Consider the following 17,953-nt stretch of genomic DNA (forward strand, 5'->3'; position numbering starts at 1 on the left):
ATCTCTTGGTCTCTAGATGAGCCTCAGAGTCCTTTGGTTCCTCAGAGGGAAGCTCCTTATTGATCACTGGACGTCCTAGGAGGTCTTCCTCCTTGGGATTCACGTCCTCCTTTCCCTCATTGGGTTCGGCCATTTTGATTATGTCAATGGCCTTGCACTCTCCTTTTGGATTTTTTTTTCTGTATTGCTTGGGAGAGTACTAGGAGGGATTTCAGTGATCCTTTTACTCAGCTGGCCCACTTGTGCTTCCAAATTTCTAATGGAGGACCTTGTTTCATTCATGAAACTCACAGTGGCCTTAGATAGATCAGAGACTAGATTTGCTAAGCTAGATGGATTCTGCTCAGAATTCTCTGTCTGTTGCTGAGTGGATGATGGAAAAGGATTGCTATTGCTAAACCTGTTTCTTCCACCATTATTAAAGCCTTGTTGAGGCTTTTGATCCTTCCATGAGAAATTTGGATGATTTCTCCATGATGAGTTATAGGTGTTTCCATAAGGTTCACCTAAGTAATTCACCTCTACTATTGCAGGGTTCTCAGGATCATAAGCTTCTTCTTCAGAAGATGCCTCTTGAGTACTGTTGGATGCAGCTTGTATTCCATTCAGACTCTGAGAAATCATATTGACTTGCTGAGTCAATATTTTGTTCTGAGCCACTATGGCATTCAGAGTATCAATTTCAAGAACTCCCTTCTTCATAGGCGTCCCAGTACTCACAGGGTTCCTCTCAGAAGTGTACATAAACTGGTTATTAACAACCATGTCAATGAGTTCTTGAGCTTCTGCAGGCGTTTTCTTTAGGTGAATGGATCCACCTGCAGAAGTATCCAATGACATCTTTGATAGCTCAGATAAACCATCATAGAATATATCCAGGATGGTCCATTCTGAAAGCATGTCAGAAGGACACTTTTTGGTCAGCTGCTTGTATCTTTCCCAAGCTTCATAGAGGGATTCACCTTCTTTCTGTCTGAAGGTTTGAACATCAGCTCTAAGCTTGCTCAGCTTTTGAGGAGGAAAGAACTTGGCTAAGAAAGCCGTGACCAGCTTATCCCAAGAGTTCAGGCTGTCTTTGGGTTGAGAGTCCAACCACACTCTAGCTCTGTCTCTTACAGCAAAAGGGAAAAGCATGAGCCTGTAGACTTCAGGATCTACTCCATTAGTCTTAACAGTATCACAGATCTGCAAGAATTCAGTTAAGAACTGAAAGGGATCTTCAGATGGAAGTCCATGAAACTTGCAGTTCTACTGCATCAGAGAAACTAGCTGAGGTTTCAGCTCAAAATTGTTTGCTCCAATGGTAGGAATGGAGATGCTTCTTCCATGTAAATTGGAATTAGGTGCAGTAAAGTCACCAAGCATTCTCCTTGCATTATTATTATTTTCGGCTGCCATCTCCTCTTCTTGTTCAAAAATTTCTGACAGGTGCTTGCTGGTTTGTTGTAATTTAGCTTCTCTTAATTTTCTCTTCAGAGTCCTTTCAGGTTCTGGATCTGCTTCAACAAGAATATTCTTGTCCTTGCTCCTGCTCATATGACAAAGAAGAGGGCACAGAAAAATAATAATAATAACAGGGATCCTTTATACCACAGTATAGAGGTCCTTATGTAAGTGGAAGAAACGAAGGGGACAAAGAATATAATGTAAGGAAGGAAACACAAGGGTGAGGAGAGCAGAGATGTGAGATGAGAAGATGTTAGTAGATAAATAAATAAATAGAATAAGATGGGAGAGGGAGAATTTTCGAAAATAACTTTTGAAAAAGAGTTAGTGATTTTCGAAAATAGTTTTTGAAAAAGGTTAGTAGTTTTCGAAATTTTTAAAATCAAAAGTTAAAATAATTAGTTAATTAAAAAGAAATTTTGAAAAAGAGGGAAGATATTTTCGAAAATTAGAGAGAGAGAGTTAGTTAGGTAGTTTTGAAAAAGATAAGAAACAAACAAAAAAAGTTAGTTTGTTAGTTGAAACAAATTTGAAAATCAATTTTTGAAAAGATAAGAAGATAAGAAGTTAGAAAAGATATTTTGAAATCAAATTTTGAAAAAGGTAAGATAAGAAGATATTATTTTTGAAAAGATATGATTGAAATTAGTTTTGAAAAAGATTTGATTTTTAAAATCACAATTAATGACTTGATTCACAAGAAATCACAAGATATGATTCTAGAACTCAAAGTTTGAATCTTTCTTAACAAGCAAGTAACAAACTTGAAATTTTTGAATCAAAACATTAATTGATGATGTTATTTTCGAAAATTTGATGTAAAATTAAGAAAAAGATTTTTGAAAAATATTTTTGAAATTTTCGAAAATAACAAAAAAAATGAAAAAGATTTGATTTTTGAAAAAGATTTTGAAAAAGATAAGATTTTCAAATTGAAAATTTGATTTGACTCATGAAAACAACTAGATTTTAAAGATTTTTGAAAAAGTCAACTCAAATTTTCGAATTTGATGAGAGATAAAAGGGGAAGATATTTTTTTTGATTTTTGAATTTTTATGATGAGAGAAAAACATGGAAATGATGCAATGCATGAAAATTTTTAGATCAAAACAATGAATGCATGCAAGAATGCTATGAATGTCAAGATGAACACCAAGAACACTATGAAGATCATGATGAACATCAAGAACATATTTTTGAAAAATTTTTAATGCAAAGAAAACATGCAAGACACCAAACTTAGAATTCTTTAATGCTTAGACACTAAGAATTCAAGAATGCATATGAAAAACAAGAAAAGACACAAAACATGCAAATGCAAAGATCAAACAAGAAGACTTACCAAGTACAACTTGAAGATCATGAAGAACACTATGAATGCATGAGAATTTTCGAAAAATGCAAGATGAGTATGCAATTGACACCAAACTTATAACATGACTCAAGACTCAAACAAGAAACACAAAAATATTTTTGATTTTTATGATTTTATGATTTTTTTGTAAATTTTTTTTTTCGAAAATTATTTTGAAAAATAAAAATGAGGATTCCAAAATTTTTAATATGAATTCCAGGAATCTTATGCTCTTTAGTCTAAAGCTCCAATCAAAGGGTCAGGCATGGCTTAATAGCCAGCCAAGCTTTAGTATGTAACTCAGACATGACACGCCTGACATGCCCTACAGTCGTGGCTTTACAGCCAACCAGGCTTCAACATGCCTTATGAAACACTAGAATTTATTCTTAAAAATTCTGAAGAAAAATATATTTTTGAAAACATTTTTATTTATTTATTTATTTTTTTCGAAAACAAAGGAGAAATTTTTGAAAGATTTTTTTTTTTGAAAAATTTTTGAAAATAAGATAAAAAGAAAATTACCTAATCTGAGCAACAAGATGAACCGTCAGTTGTCCAAACTCGAACAATCCCCGGCAACGGCGCCAAAAACTTGGTGCGCAGAAATTGTGATTACACTTTGATTATGTAAAATTCATTGCTCTTTCTTTCCCTGGCAATGGCGCCAAAAACTTGGTGCCAATACCATGGTTCATAAGTTCGCACAACTAACCAGCAAGTGCACTGGGTCATCCAAGTAATACCTTACGTGAGTAAGGGTCGAATCCCACGGAGATTGTTGGTATGAAGCAAGCTATAGTCACCTTGTAAATCTCAGTCAGGCAGATATAAAATAGTAATGGGGTTTTCGAAAATAATTAATAAAATAGGGATAGAAATACTTATGTAAATCATTGGTGAGAATTTCAGATAAGCGAATAGAGATGCTTTCGTTCCTCTGAACCTCTGCTTTCCTGCTATCTTCATCCAATCAGTCTTACTCCTTTCCATGGCTGGCTTTATGTAATGCATCACCATTGTCAATGGCTACTTTCGGTCTTCTCTCGGGAAAATGATCCAAATGCCTTGTCATGGCACGGCTAATCGTCTGGAGGCATCACCCTTATCAATGGTTTCATCTTATCCTCTCAGTGAAAATGGTCAACGCACCCTGTCACAGCACGGTTATTCATCTGTCGGTTCTCGATCATGCTGGAATAGGATTTACTATCCTTTTGCGTCTGTCACTACGCCCAGCAATCGCGAGTTTGGAGCTCGTCATAGTCATTCAATCATTGAATCCTACTCGGAATACCACAGATAATGTTTAGACTTTCTGGATTCTCTTGAATGCCGCCATCATTCTAGCTTACACCACGAAGATTTCGATTAAGAGATCTAAGAGATACTCATTCAATCTAATGTAGAACGGAAGTGGTTGTCAGGCACGCGTTCATAGGGAATGATGATGATTGTCATGTTCATCACATTCAGGTTGAAGTGTGAATGAATATCTTAGAAGTGAAATAAGATGAATTGAATAGAAAACAGTAGTACTTTGCATTAATCTCTGAGGAACAGCAGAGCTCTACACCTTAATCTATGGAGTGTAGAAACTCTACCGTTGAAAATACATAAGTGATAATGGAGTTCATTGGTCTCGGCCCCAGAGGGGAACCGGAGTAACCAAGACTTGATCACAGGATCAAAAATACAATCCAGGATGTCTAATACAATAGTAAAAAGTCCTATTTATAATAAACTAACTACTAGGGTTTACAGAAGTAAGTAATTGATGCATAAATCCACTTCCGGGGCCCACTTGGTGTGTGCTTGGGCTGAGCTTGAGTGTTGCACGTGTAGAGGTCCTTCTTGGAGTTGAACGCCAGCTTTTGTGCCAGTTTGGGCGTTCAACTCTGGTTTTGGATCCTTTTCTGGCGCTGGACACCAGAATTGGGCAGAGAGCTGGCGTTGAACGCCAGTTTTCGTCATCTAAACTTGAGCAAAGTATGGACTATTATACATTGCTGGAAATCCCTGGATGTCTACTTTCCAACGAAATTCGAAGCGTGCCATTTCAAGTTCTGTAGCTCCAGAAAATCCACTTTGAGTGCAGGGAGGTCAGAATCCAACAGCATCAGCAGTCCTTCTTCAACCTCTGAATCTGATTTTTGCTCAAGTCCCTCAATTTCAGCCAGAAAATACCTGAAATCACAGAAAAACACACAAACTCATATTAAAGTCCAGAAATGTGAATTTAACATAAAAACTAATGAAAACATCCCTAAAAGTAACTAGATCCTACTAAAAACATACTAAAAACAATGTCAAAAAGCGTATAAATTATCTGCTCATCAAGCTCCCTAACCCAATGAAAGGGGTTTAGTTGTTCATAACTCTTGGAAATGAAAACAAAGATGGAGAATACATCATAAAACTAGAAAATGCAGAGAAAGTAAAATACAGAGAGTAGTTCCCTTTTTCCAGCCTCCAAAACTCCCTTTACAATTCAAAGCTACTCCTATATATACTACTCTTCTCAGCTTCTACTTTGCTCTTCAAGTCTTGGGCCTCTGGATCTTGAGTTTGAAGCACATCTTTTCTTCATTTGGGCTTGGCTTTACTTGCAGAGAGAAAGTGCTAAGTGGGCAGAGACTTCAGCTCAGGCGTTAGGGGTGTTAACATTTAGTGAAAGTATAAGTTTGAGAACGTTAGTGACACTTAACATTTTCACTAACATTCCAATGTACCCCTTTGCCTCACGTTAGAACCCACGTTAACTGTGTTAACGTGGCTTCTAACGTGGCCTTGCCAAACTTCGAGAACGTTAGTGACACTCAACATTGTCACTAACGTTCCAGTGTGCCCCTTTTTGCTTCACGTTAAAGCTCCACGTTAACTAGGTTAACGTGGCTTCTAACGTGGCCTTGCCAACCTTCGAGAACGTTAGTGACACTCAACATTGTCACTAACGTTCCAATGTGCCCCTAGATCTCACGTTAGAGTCCACGTTAACTAAGTTAACGTGGCTTCTAACGTGGCCATTCTTAGCCATCCCAACGTTAGTGACAATGTTGAGTGTCACTAACATTGGCTAATCATTCATTCCTCATCGTTAGCTTCCACGTTAACTAAGTTAACGTGGAAGTTAACGTGGCTCCTTGGGGGGTTGTGTGGTTGCTTCCAACGATAGTGACAATGTTGAGTGTCACTAACGTTGGCGACAACTCTCACTTCTTTCGTTAGCTCCCACGTTAACCAAGTTAACGTGGGAGTTAACGTGGTGTGTTGCATCCTTAGGCCAACGTTAGTGACAATGTTGAATGTCACTAACGTTGCCTTCTCTTTCCCCCTTTAACGTTAGAGGCCACGTTAACTAGGTTAACGTGGGCTCTAACGTGGCCACTTATGAGTGTTTGCCAACGTTAGTGACAATGTTAAGTGTCACTAACGTTGGCTCAACTTCCCTTTTTCACGTTAGAGTTCACGTTAACTTAGTTAATATGACTCTTAACGTGGGCAATAATGGCTATGAGAGTGTCATTGGCAATCACTTTTCTCATTAACCTTGCAAGTTTCCTCCCTTTCCTTGCTTCCTTTGGTCCTGAAATCAAGCAATATAGTGCATTAAAGTTCTAGTCCAAGTCATGGGCAATGCAACATACAATTTGTCACTAAACTTATGCAAAATCCTCATGAAATAATGTAAAATGCACAATGTATGCTTGAGTCAAGGTGTAAGTGAATATCTACCCAAAACTAGCTTATTTCCTAAGGAAATGCATGAAACTAACCTAAAAACAGTAAAGAAAAGGTTAGTGAAACTGGCCAAGATGCCCTGGCATCACGCGAGCCTCCAAGATAAGTGCTGAAGCCAAGATTCCCTTAGGGCGGGTACGGTGGTATCCGTAGATCCAACGGCTGCCAGGTAATGCGATAACTCCGAGAACGGAGTCCCAGTCAAATTGGTACCTCTGGCGCTTAAGTGTGGCTTCTTGGAAGGCGTCCATTCCTTCTGGAATAGGGGGAAGACTCAGAACTTGCTGAATGGCCTCTTCTGTGATGGGGACTTGCTTCTGCCGGACATAAACAGACTGTAGGGCTGGCATGTAGAAGTTAGAGTAGAACTCAACTACCCAAGAAAGATTGACCTGCCTTGGCTGTCTCCGTAGGAAACCCCATTGCCTTCGTTCAATTTGCGGCTCAACAAAGGAAGCAATATTGGACGGGAGGATAAGAAGGTATTCATTGTTATAGTTCCTTTCTGCCAGGATAGGGAACATCTGCTCACAGTAGCGATTGGGAAATTGCGCAGTGTCCTTTGCTGGAAGGGATTTCTCTTTCTCATCAACCTTTATTATCCTCTTAACTCTTTTTGTTGAGGGCTTGACTGTGGTTGAAGAAGGCTCTGCCACTAATGCTCTTTTAGTGCCTCTTCTTGCTGGGGGTTTAGGAGTCGCTTTCTCTTTTCCTTTCTTGGTGGCCATCCTGAAAAGACAGGAGAAAGTAAATTAAATTCAAATAGATATATAGCAAGGAAGAGAATGGAAGAGTGGTGATGGGTGCACATTAGGATGTAGATGACATTAACACATGCTCTCGAGTACATGTGAAAAGCCAACAATGGAAAATAGCTAGTGCATAGAAAGACAAGTGACTGCAAGGTATTTATTGGCATGCCGGCAAAGGGCATGAGTAGCATAGACCAAGCAATATTTTGTAACAAACCATCACGTTTGTATTGACAATTAAATTCAATTAATACAATGGTAAAGGGGAGTTGTGAAAAGCAAGCATTGAATAGTATAACAACATAGAGAAGTGCATAATGCCATTTGAGCTTTTTCACAAACACATAGCATGCATGATGAATAAGGTATAGAAAATATGAAGGTGAACATGCAAGCAATCCCTTAAATAGAATAAAAATAATTGTCAAATAATTTGCAACAATCCACAAGCATATCATGAGGGATGATGACTCAAAAAAGAAAAACAAGTAAATTTCTAACACCATGTAAAAAGGAAAAGAAAAAGAAAGAAAATATGAATAATGAAAAGAAAAAGAAAAGAAAAGAAAATACAAATAAAATAATAAGAATGATAGAAAAAGAAGGAGGGAAGAAGAAAATAAAACCTTGTTAATGGAGGTGAGAGAGATAGAGAGTGAAAGGTGAGATAGAAGGGGGAAAGGGGAAGGAAGAAATAAGGAAGGGAAAGAAAAACTAAGATTTGGAGGAGAGAAAGATAAGATAATTTGGCAATTTAGGTTGAGCTGTGCGGCGCATGCGACGCGGCCGCGTGGGGTACGCGTTCGAGTGGATGCGCGTCAAGTAAGGTGACGCGATCGCGTCGGTCACGCGGTCGCGTGATCCATATTATGCTTCTGGCGCGAGGGCAGCCTCGCACCAGCACAACTCTCTGTTCAAATTAATTTATTTGCCAAAATTGGGGTGGCGCGATCGCGTGGGTCACGCGATTGCGTGAGTGTGCACCAGAAAACGGATGACGCGGCCACGTCGGCGACGCGATCGCGTGATAAGGATTGTGCTTCCAGCACCAATCCCGCATCACTCTCGCACAATATTTCATTGTGCACCCTTTTACGTCGAAAACTTAGGGCCCTCGGCCGCGTGGGCACGCGATCGCGTGGGAGGCCATGATTCCCATGCGACGCGAACGCGTCAGCGACGCGGTCGCGTGGGTTGATTTTTGCCATTGGCACGCCTCCAGCCACACTCTAGCGTGACTTTCTATTCATTTTTATTTTTCTTTATTCTCCCGATGCGATCGCGTCGCGTAGGCGAAATTTTTTTTTTTTAAATAAAAACATGTAAATGCAGATGCATGAAAGTACTAAGAAAGAGAAGAGTTATTGAATAGGAAAAACTAAAAGAAAAGAACGATCATAACATGGTGGGTTGTCTCCCACCTAGCACTTTGCTTTAACGTCCGTAAGTTGGACGCTCCACTAGCTCAATCTTCTGCTATGTGTGGATCTTCTAAGAGGAAGATCTCAAGCTCCTTGTTTCTCTGCATCTTCTCGCCATGGTAAAGCTTCAGGCGTTGTCCATTAACCTTAATGAGTTCAGAGCTTGAGGGGTGGCTTAGGTGATAAACTCCGTACGGGTCGGCCTTCTCAACTTTGTATGGACCTTCCCATCTTGATCTCAACTTGCCTGGCATGAGTCTTAGTCGAGATTTGTAAAGGAGGACTAAATCCCCAGGTTGGAACTCTTTCTTCTGGATGTTTTGATCGTGTACAGCCTTCATCTTTTCCTTGTATATTCTGGAGTTTTCATAAGCTTCTAGGCGAAGGCTCTCCAGTTCCTGTAGTTGCAACTTCCTTTCAGCTCCGGCTTTCTCAATTCCCATGTTGCACTCCTTAACTGCCCAAAAGGCTTTGTGTTCTACTTCAACTGGGAGATGAGAAGCTTTTCCATAAACCAAGCGGAAAGGACTCATCCCAATGGATGTCTTGTATGCTGTTCTATATGCCCAGAGTGCATCTTGTAGCCTGGTGCTCCAGTCTTTTCTATGAGGCTTTACTATCTTTTGCAAGATACGCTTAATTTCTCTGTTTGACACTTCGGCTTGCCCATTAGTTTGGGGATGGTAAGCTGTTGCAACTTTATGAATTATCCCATGCTTCTTCATTAATCCTGTTAGTCTCCTGTTACAAAAATGGGTGCCTTGATCGCTCACGGTTGCTCGTGGTGATCCGAAGCGACACATAATATGGTTTCTCACAAAGGAAACAACAGTGTTAGCATCATCAGTGCGGGTAGGAAATGCTTCCACCCATTTGGAAACATAATCCACAGCTAACAATATATAAAAATATCCATTAGAGTTTGGAAATGGACCCATGAAGTCAATGCCCCAAACATCAAAAATTTCACAGAAAAGCATAATTTGTTGAGGCATTTCATCCCTCTTGGATATATTACCAAATTTCTGGCATGGGAGACAAGATTTACAAAACTCAGCAGCGTCTCTAAAAAGAGTAGGCCACCAGAATCTACAGTCTAAGATCTTTCTAGCTGTCCTTTGAGGACCAAAATGTCCTCCACTCTCAGATGAGTGACAGGCCTCTAAAATGGACTGGAATTCTGATTGAGGTACACAACGTCTAATTACCTGGTCAGCGCCACATCTCCATAAATATGGGTCATCCCATATATAATATTTAGACTCGCTTTTCAGCTTGTCTCTTTGATGCTTAGAAAAATTTGGAGAAAATGTGCGGCTAACTAAATAATTAGCAACAGGTGCATACCAAGGGACTACCTCAGATACTGCTTGCAGGTTATCAAAAGGAAAATTATCATCTATAGGAGTAGAATCATCCTTAATATGCTCAAGGTGACTCAAGTGGTCTGCCACTAAATTTTGATTACCACTCCTATCCTTTATTTCTAAATCAAATTCTTGTAACAGCAGTATCCAACGTATAAGTCTTGGTTTGAACTCCTTTTTAGCTAATAGATACTTTAAAGCTGCATGGTCCGAATACACTACTACTCTAGTACCAAGTAAATAAGCTCAGAATTTATCCAGAGCAAAAACAATAGCAAGAAGCTCTTTCTCAGTAGTAGTATAATTGGACTGGGCAGTGTCTAAAGTCTTAGACGCATAAGCAATAACGAAAGGATCCTTACCTTCATGCTGAGCCAGCGCTGCTCCTACTGCATGGTTGGAAGCATCGCACATGATTTCAAATGGCTGGCTCCAGTCCGGTCCTCTCACAATTGGAGCTTGAGTCAGAGCAGTCTTCAGCTTATCAAACGCTTGTTTGCAATCTTCACTGAACTCGAACTCAATATCCTTCTGCAGTAATCTGGATAAGGGAAGTGCAACCTTACTAAAGTCCTTAATAAATCTCCTGTAAAAACCTACATGGCCAAGGAACGAACAGACTTCCCTCACAGAAGAGGGGTAAGGTAGACTAGAAATAACATTCATCTTTGCTGGGTCTACAGAAATGCCATTATTAGATACCACATGTCCTAATACAATCCCTTGTTTTACCATAAAGTGACATTTTTCAAAATTTAATACAAGGTTTGTATTAACACATCTATCTAATACTCTAGATAATCCATCTAAGCAAAGGCTAAAAGAATCACCATAAACGCTAAAATCGTCCATAAAAACTTCCATACAGTCCTCAATAAGATAAGAGAAAAGACTCATCATGCACCTTTGGAAAGTAGCTGGTGCATTGCATAAGCCAAAGGGCATTCTCTTGTAAGCATAAGTCCCAAAAGGACATGTAAAAGTAGTATTTTCTTGATCCTCAGGAGCTATATGGATCTGGAAATAACCTGTGTAACCATTTAAAAAGCAATAATGTGATTTACCTGACAGGCGATCCAGCATTTGATCAAGAATGGAAGTGGGTAGTGATCCTTACGGGTAGCCTGGTTGAAACGCCTGTAATCAATGCAGACTCTCCAAGCATTCTGAACTCTAGTTGCTATGAGCTCTCCATGCTCATTCTTCACTGTAGTGACCCCAGACTTCTTGGGCACCACTTGTACTGGGCTTACCCATTCACTGTCTGAAATGGGATATATGATACCTGCTTTCAATAGTCTGGTCACTTCCTTTTTGACAACTTCCAAGATGGTGGGATTCAATCTTCTTTGGGGTTGATGGACAGGTCTTGCTCCCTCTTCTAAGAATACTCTGTGCTCACATACTTGAGGGTTGATGCCTACTATATCTGCCAAGCTCCACCCAATTGCCTTCTTATGCTTCCTCAGCACATAAAGTAACTGCTCTTCTTGTTGAGAAGTTAGTTCCCTTGCAATGATAACTGGAAACCTCTGCTTATCTTCAAGATAAGCATATTTGAGATGCGGAGGGAGGGGTTTCAATTCTAACTTCTGATCATGGGCAGGCTCTGGATTATCTGGAGCTTGTGAAAATGACGAAGTACCCTCATTGTCAGTTAAGAGGGTCCCCACACTTGGACCTTGTCCAGTGTGCCTTTCTTCTAACTCTTCCTTGTGAATTTCAGCTACACTTTCATCTATGACATCACACTGAAAGATAGAATGATCTTCTGAGGGATTGTCAATGACTTCATTCAGATTGAAGATTACTATGCGGCCATCTATTTCAAAGGAGTATGTTCCTGAAAAAGCATCCAATTTGAATTTTGATGTCTTCAGGAATGGTCTTCCAAGTAGGATTGATGATGGCTTATCTAAATCATTATGGGGCATCTCCAAGATATAAAAATCAGTGAGAAATGTAAGTCCTTTAATGTTCACCAAAACATCTTCAGCAACTCCAGCCACTGTAATAATGCTTTTATTTGCTAACACAAAGCGAGCTGCCGACCTTTTTAAGGGAGGGAGCCTCAAAATATCATATATAGACAAAGGCATTATACTGACACATGCTCCTAAATCACACATGGAATCATAAATTACTACACCACCAATAGTACAGCTAACTATACAAGGACCTGGATCACTACATTTTTCAGGTAATACTCCCATTAAAGTAGATATAGAACTACCTAAAGGAATAGTTTCTAATTCATTAATTTTGTCTTTATGGATACATAAGTCTTTTAGAAACTTTGCATATTTAGGTACTTACTGAATAACATCAAAAAGAGGAACAGGTACCTCGACCTTTTTGAATATTTCTACCATTTTGGGGTCAGGTTCCAGCTGCTTCCTGGGCTTCCTTGCAAGTTGTGAAAATGGAATAGGAGTAGTGTTTTCTGTGGTGTCTGCGCCTTTTGGTGCTTCCTCTTGTGGTTGAGCTATTTCTTCTTCAGCTATGTCCTGTATGTCCTCTTCTTCTTCAACATCGTCTATTTCTACTGCCTCTTCAGCTGAGGTGTGTTCTGGTAGGCTTGGTTCCTCCTGATTCCTCTCCTGCAGTGTGGTTCCAGACCTTAGGGTGATGGCATTAATGCCTCCCTTTGGATTGGGTAATGGTTGAGAGGGGATTCCAGTGGAGCTTGAAGGTTGGTTACTGGAATTTTGCGTCGATCCAAGCTGTGACATAAGAGCTTACAAAGTAGAGGTGAGACCATTCAGACTGGCGTTAATACTATTCATGTTATTTTCCATGGTCTGTTGTCTTCGCTCAAAAGATTGTAGTAGCTCTTCATTAGGAGATAAAGAAGAATGAGTAAATTGAGATGTCTGCTGTTGATTGTTCTGTGGTCCTTGGTTTTGCCTCAGGTGAGGTGCTCTGTAAGGTTGATTCTGCTACCTGTTGTTGTTATTATTCCACCTCTGATTTCCCTGATTATCTCTGCCTCCTCTGTTATTGTTGTCCCTCCAATTCTGGTTAGAATTGTCCTGCCATCCATGGTTATTATTTCCACTTTGATTGTACCCTTGGTTGGGGCGGTCATAGAAGTTATGAGTGGATGCCACCATGTTGTCTTCTTGTTGGAGCTGCGGGCATTCATCAGTGTAATAGCTATAATCAGCACAGATTCCGCAAATTCTTTGTGGGACTAGTTGTTGGTTTGCTGTGGTGGAGGAACTTGAGCTTGCTGTTGATTCAATTGCATCTGCTTCAGTAAGTTGGTCATCTCACATATACTCTGAGCTAGAGCAGCAGTCTCTCTATTAGAGGATACTTCTGCAACGGCTTTTGAACGGCCTTGCTTTTGCCTGTGGTTCCTAGTAGATTCAGCTAAATCACTGATCAATTGCCAAGCCTCATCAGTGGTCTTGTACTTCTTCATAGACCCATTGCTAGCACTTTCCAATGTGGTCTTATCTTGGGGCCTCATGCCCTGTGTGATATAGCTAAGTAGCACTATCTTGTCAATCCTATGGTGGGGGCATGCCTCCAGAAGATTATTGAAGCGCTCCCAGTATTCAAAGAGAGTTTCATTGTCATCCTGAACAATTGAGGAAATATCCTTCCTCAGTTTATCAGTAACTTCAGATGGAAAGAATTTCTCCAAAAACTCCTTTTTGAGTGTATCCCAGTTGGATACATTTGCTAGAGGTTGAGTGTAGTACCACTCTCTTGCCTTTCCCTCAAGAGAAAACGGGAAAGCTTTCAGCAAAATTGAAGTTTCATCAGTACCATCACGCCTGACAGTAGAACAGGCTGCCTGAAAATCTCTCAAGTGCTTGATAGGCTCTTGAGCAGGTAGGCCATGAAACTTGGGCATCAAATTTAGCAGTGCGGTCTTTATTTCAAAATCTGTAGCTACCGCTGAATGATGCGCTTGAAACGGTTGCATTGTAAAATCAGGGGCTCCTTCCTCCTGGATGGTAACTCTCCTAGCTGCCATGTCTTCTGCACGTAAAACAACTGAATCAGTAGAACGGGGGCTGGTTTCTTCCTCAAGTTCACTCTCAGATCCACCCTCAGAGCGGATGAACCGACACTGTTCTCGCCTTTTTCGTGAAATAGTCCTTTCAATTTCAGGATCGAATATTAGCAAGGGCGGATCAGGAAGTGAACGCGTCATTTGACGAAAGAAACATGCAGCTCATAGTAGCAAAATAAAATAAAATGCAAATAAATAAATTCTAATTAATAACTTTAGCACTCTATTGTAACTCCCCGGCAACGGCGTCAAAAATTGATGGAGCGCAGAAGTTGGTGAATTAAAAATTATTAAAATAGTTACATTGCAAGTATAGTTCTTAACTCACCGAAAATCTGCCTATCAATTTAGAAATATGTCACAGAGAGTTTAAATTAAAAATTACTGGGAGTTTAAGTCCCAGGTCGTCTCCCAACGAGTTGCAGAAAAGCGTGCTATTTTATTAATCAGATGTTCCAAGAAGTTGAGTTAAGTAGGTGGAAAATTAAATTGAGAAAATTTAAATAATATGAATAAAAGCCTTGATTGGGAGTTGATTAGTTGGAATCTCTATTATTGATGGAATGATCTCAAGATTAACTTATAATTAATGATTGTTCTATTTAGTTATCCTTTACTAGGTAAAGGAAAGTCAAACAAGTTGGAATGCTAGATCTATTCACGAGTTGCAACCCACTTAGTTCAAAGGGATTGGTGTTAGTGATTAGATAACAATCCAACAGTTAACCCAATTACAATTTTTCTTTCAATCCTTCCAACTCAAGAGTTCCTTTCAATCAACTCCCCATCAAGTGAGGAAACTACTCACTCATTGTAAATAATAAATCCATAACACATGAAAGGGAATTAAAAGAAGACATGATTATTGGAATGGAAAAATAAATTAAAATAGAAGAAATAATCCTTGTATTAATTAATCATGAAAGTATTCAAATGACAAAATTGAACAAAGCAAAGAACATGGAAGAATAAAACCAAGTTAAGAGAACGAACTAGAATGACGAAGTCTTGATGAGGAAATAACTCTTCTCAATGTTCCAATGCTAAGATCAATTGAAAATTAAAATTCTAAAACCTAGAGAGAAAAACCTAGAGGAGGAAAAACTCGATCTAAAACTTAAAACTGTGTAGAATGAATGTTGTCTTTTGTTTCTGCATATTCTCTGGCTCTAGTCTGCTGTTCCGGACCGAAAACTGGGTCGAAATTAGGTCCAAAATCGCCCCCAGTGAATCCTGCAGATTATGCAGATCGCACATGTCACGCGATCGCGTCATCCATGCGGACGCGTCATTCGCGCTTTTCCTTGCCACGCGTTCGCGTCGTCCATGCTATCGCGTCGCTTGAGCTTTTCCAATCTGCGCGGCCGCGTCACTGTGATTTGCTCTCCTTCGCGCGGTCGCGTGAGCCATGCGACTGCGTCACTTCTCGCTGGTTATCTCCTTAAATTCTTGTGTTCCTTCCATTTTTGCTAGCTTCCTTTCCAATCTCCAACTCATTCATTCCCTATAAAGTCTGAAACACTCAACACACAGATCACGACATCGAATGGAATAAAGGAGAATTAAAAATACATAATTAAAGTCTCTAGGAAGCAGTTTTCAAACATATTATAAATTCAGGAAGGAATTATAATTTCATGCTAATTTAATGAATAAGTGGGTAAGGATCATGATAAAACCAAACAATTAAACACAATATAAACCATAAAATAGTGGTTTATCAGGCATCCTTATGCTTCCGCAATACTTGCAGTAGTTCATTCTCTTGATCTTGACTGAGGGATGGGTTTATGATGACCGGGTAGCTTTCATTCTTTCCTAGGTATGCATATTTGAGAGTGGGTGGCAGTGCTTTAAGCTCAAGTTTGGGTGCCTCTATCTTTTCATTCTCTTCCTCTAGTGCACCTTGTATGCGAATCTCTGTTGTTGCAACCTCTTCACTCTATGTATACTCCTCCTCTATTAATCTTTCAGGCTCTTCTTCTTCAAAACTCTCCTGCACTTCCTCTTCAAGTGAGTCCAACCTCATACATTCCCCCAATTGTTCTGGTGGGTAACTCATGGCCTTGAATACATTGAATGTCATCTTTTTATTGTGCACTCTCAGGGTGAGATCACCTTTTTGGACATCAATGACAGCTCCAGCAGTGGCCAAGAACGGCCTTTCCAGGATGATGGAGGACTTGGCTTCCTCCTGCATGTCCAGCACTACAAAATCTGCCAGGAATACGAAGTCTCCCACTTTCACCAGCAAATCCTCTACTACGCCATGAGGGAATTTAAACGATCGGTCTACCAGTTGTAAGGCCATTTTTGTTGGTTTAGCCTCCTCGATCTTCATCTTCCTCATCATAGCTACTGACATTAAATTGATGCTGGCTCCTAAGCCACAAAGAGCCTTCTCCACCGTGATTTTCCCTATAATACAAGGGATCTGAAAACTCCCGGGATCCTTCAATTTCTGGGGCAGTTTGTGCTGAATGACAGCACTATATTCTTCAGTTAGTATCATAGTCTCGTTGTTCTTCTAGCTTCTCTTCTTAGTCATTAGCTCCTTTAAAAACTTGGCGTAGAGTGGCATTTGTTCTATTGCTTCAGCAAAGGTATGTTGATTTGTAGTTTCTTGAAGATTTCCAAAAATCTCAAAAACTGGTTGTCATCTCCCTTTTTCTTCAATTGCTGAGGGTATGGAACTCTTGGGACGTCCAACTTTGGCATCCCTTCTTCTTTTTGCAAACTCGAAGTGGAAGCTTGAGCTCCATGTTACTTTTCTCCCTTTTCATTTGAGCCCTCTTCTTGTGGTTTCTGGGAGAATTTCTTCAGTTTCTTCCCACTCCTAAGGGTGATAGCTTGACACTCCTCCCTTTTGTGTGAGTTAGTATCACTGCGAAGGTTGTGGCTGGAAATCTGCTTGAATAGGTAGCCAATTTGTGTCTCAAGTTTCTTGATGGCAGCATCTTGATTCTGCATATTGGACTGCACTTCCTCTCAGAATGCTTTACTGTCTTGGATCTCTTTGCATATGCCTTCAAGCAGGTTCTCAATCCTTGAGAGTCTGTCATCAGATGATGGTAGGTTAGGATTAGAGGTAGAAGGATGAGGAGAGTTATTTTGGTTTTGATATCAATGTGGAGAGGTGTTGTTATGGTGGTGTTGATATGTTCTCTGTGTGAATTGTTGGTGAGCTGCATTGTTGTTGGGGTTGTGACGTCTCTGATCTTGGCCTTGATCTTGTTGATTCCCCCACCCAAAGTTTGGGTGATTCCTCCAACCAGGGTTGTAGGTCTTGGAGTATGGGTCATGATTTTGTCTAGGTGAATTTCCAATGTAGTTGGCTTGCTCCTGCTCACTCTCTGCCTCTGCATTCACTCCCTCTTGGGTTGTTGATGAGGTGGTGATTGCTGCTACTTGGTTCCTCTCCATCTTCTTAGTGAGGTCAGCTAATTGCTTGGTTTGAGCTTGTTTTGGGCCAGCAGAGCATCTATATTGTTTAGCTCCATCACTCCTCTAGTGTTCCCTCTTTCGGAGGCATAGAAGTAGTCATTCTCTGCTACAGTTTCAATGACATATATGGCCTCCTCAATGGTCTTCTTCTTGTTCAGAGATCCCCCGGATGAGTGGTCTACTGTTTTCTTTGATTCATAAGAAAGTCATTTATAGAAAATGTGTAGCTGCACCCATTCATTGAACATATCTAGTGGACACCTCCTTGTTAGGTCTGGTGCACAAAAATTACTTCACAATGTAATTTTGCACAACTAACCAGCAAGTGCACTGGGTCGTCCAAGTAATACCTAACGTGAGTAAGGGTCGAATCCCACGGAGATTGTTGGTTTGAAGCAAT

General features: G+C 40.0%; 2 non-coding genes across 2 annotated transcripts; both read left to right on the plus strand.

Annotated features, from left to right (window-relative positions):
• The first annotated feature begins 894 nt into the window (after window positions 1-894).
• LOC148548229 (small nucleolar RNA R71) lies at window positions 895-1,002 on the plus strand. The gene has a single exon (XR_015897728.1). It is a non-coding gene; the product is annotated as a small nucleolar RNA R71 (small nucleolar RNA).
• Window positions 1,003-13,594: 12,592 nt separating this feature from the next.
• LOC148548230 (small nucleolar RNA R71) lies at window positions 13,595-13,701 on the plus strand. Its single transcript, XR_015898895.1, has one exon. It is a non-coding gene; the product is annotated as a small nucleolar RNA R71 (small nucleolar RNA).
• The last annotated feature ends 4,252 nt before the right edge of the window (window positions 13,702-17,953 follow it).

This window comes from Arachis ipaensis, chromosome B8 (genome assembly GCF_059453495.1).
Source record: "Arachis ipaensis isolate K30076 ecotype BB chromosome B8, ASM5945349v1, whole genome shotgun sequence".
Taxonomy (NCBI): Eukaryota; Viridiplantae; Streptophyta; class Magnoliopsida; order Fabales; family Fabaceae; genus Arachis; species Arachis ipaensis.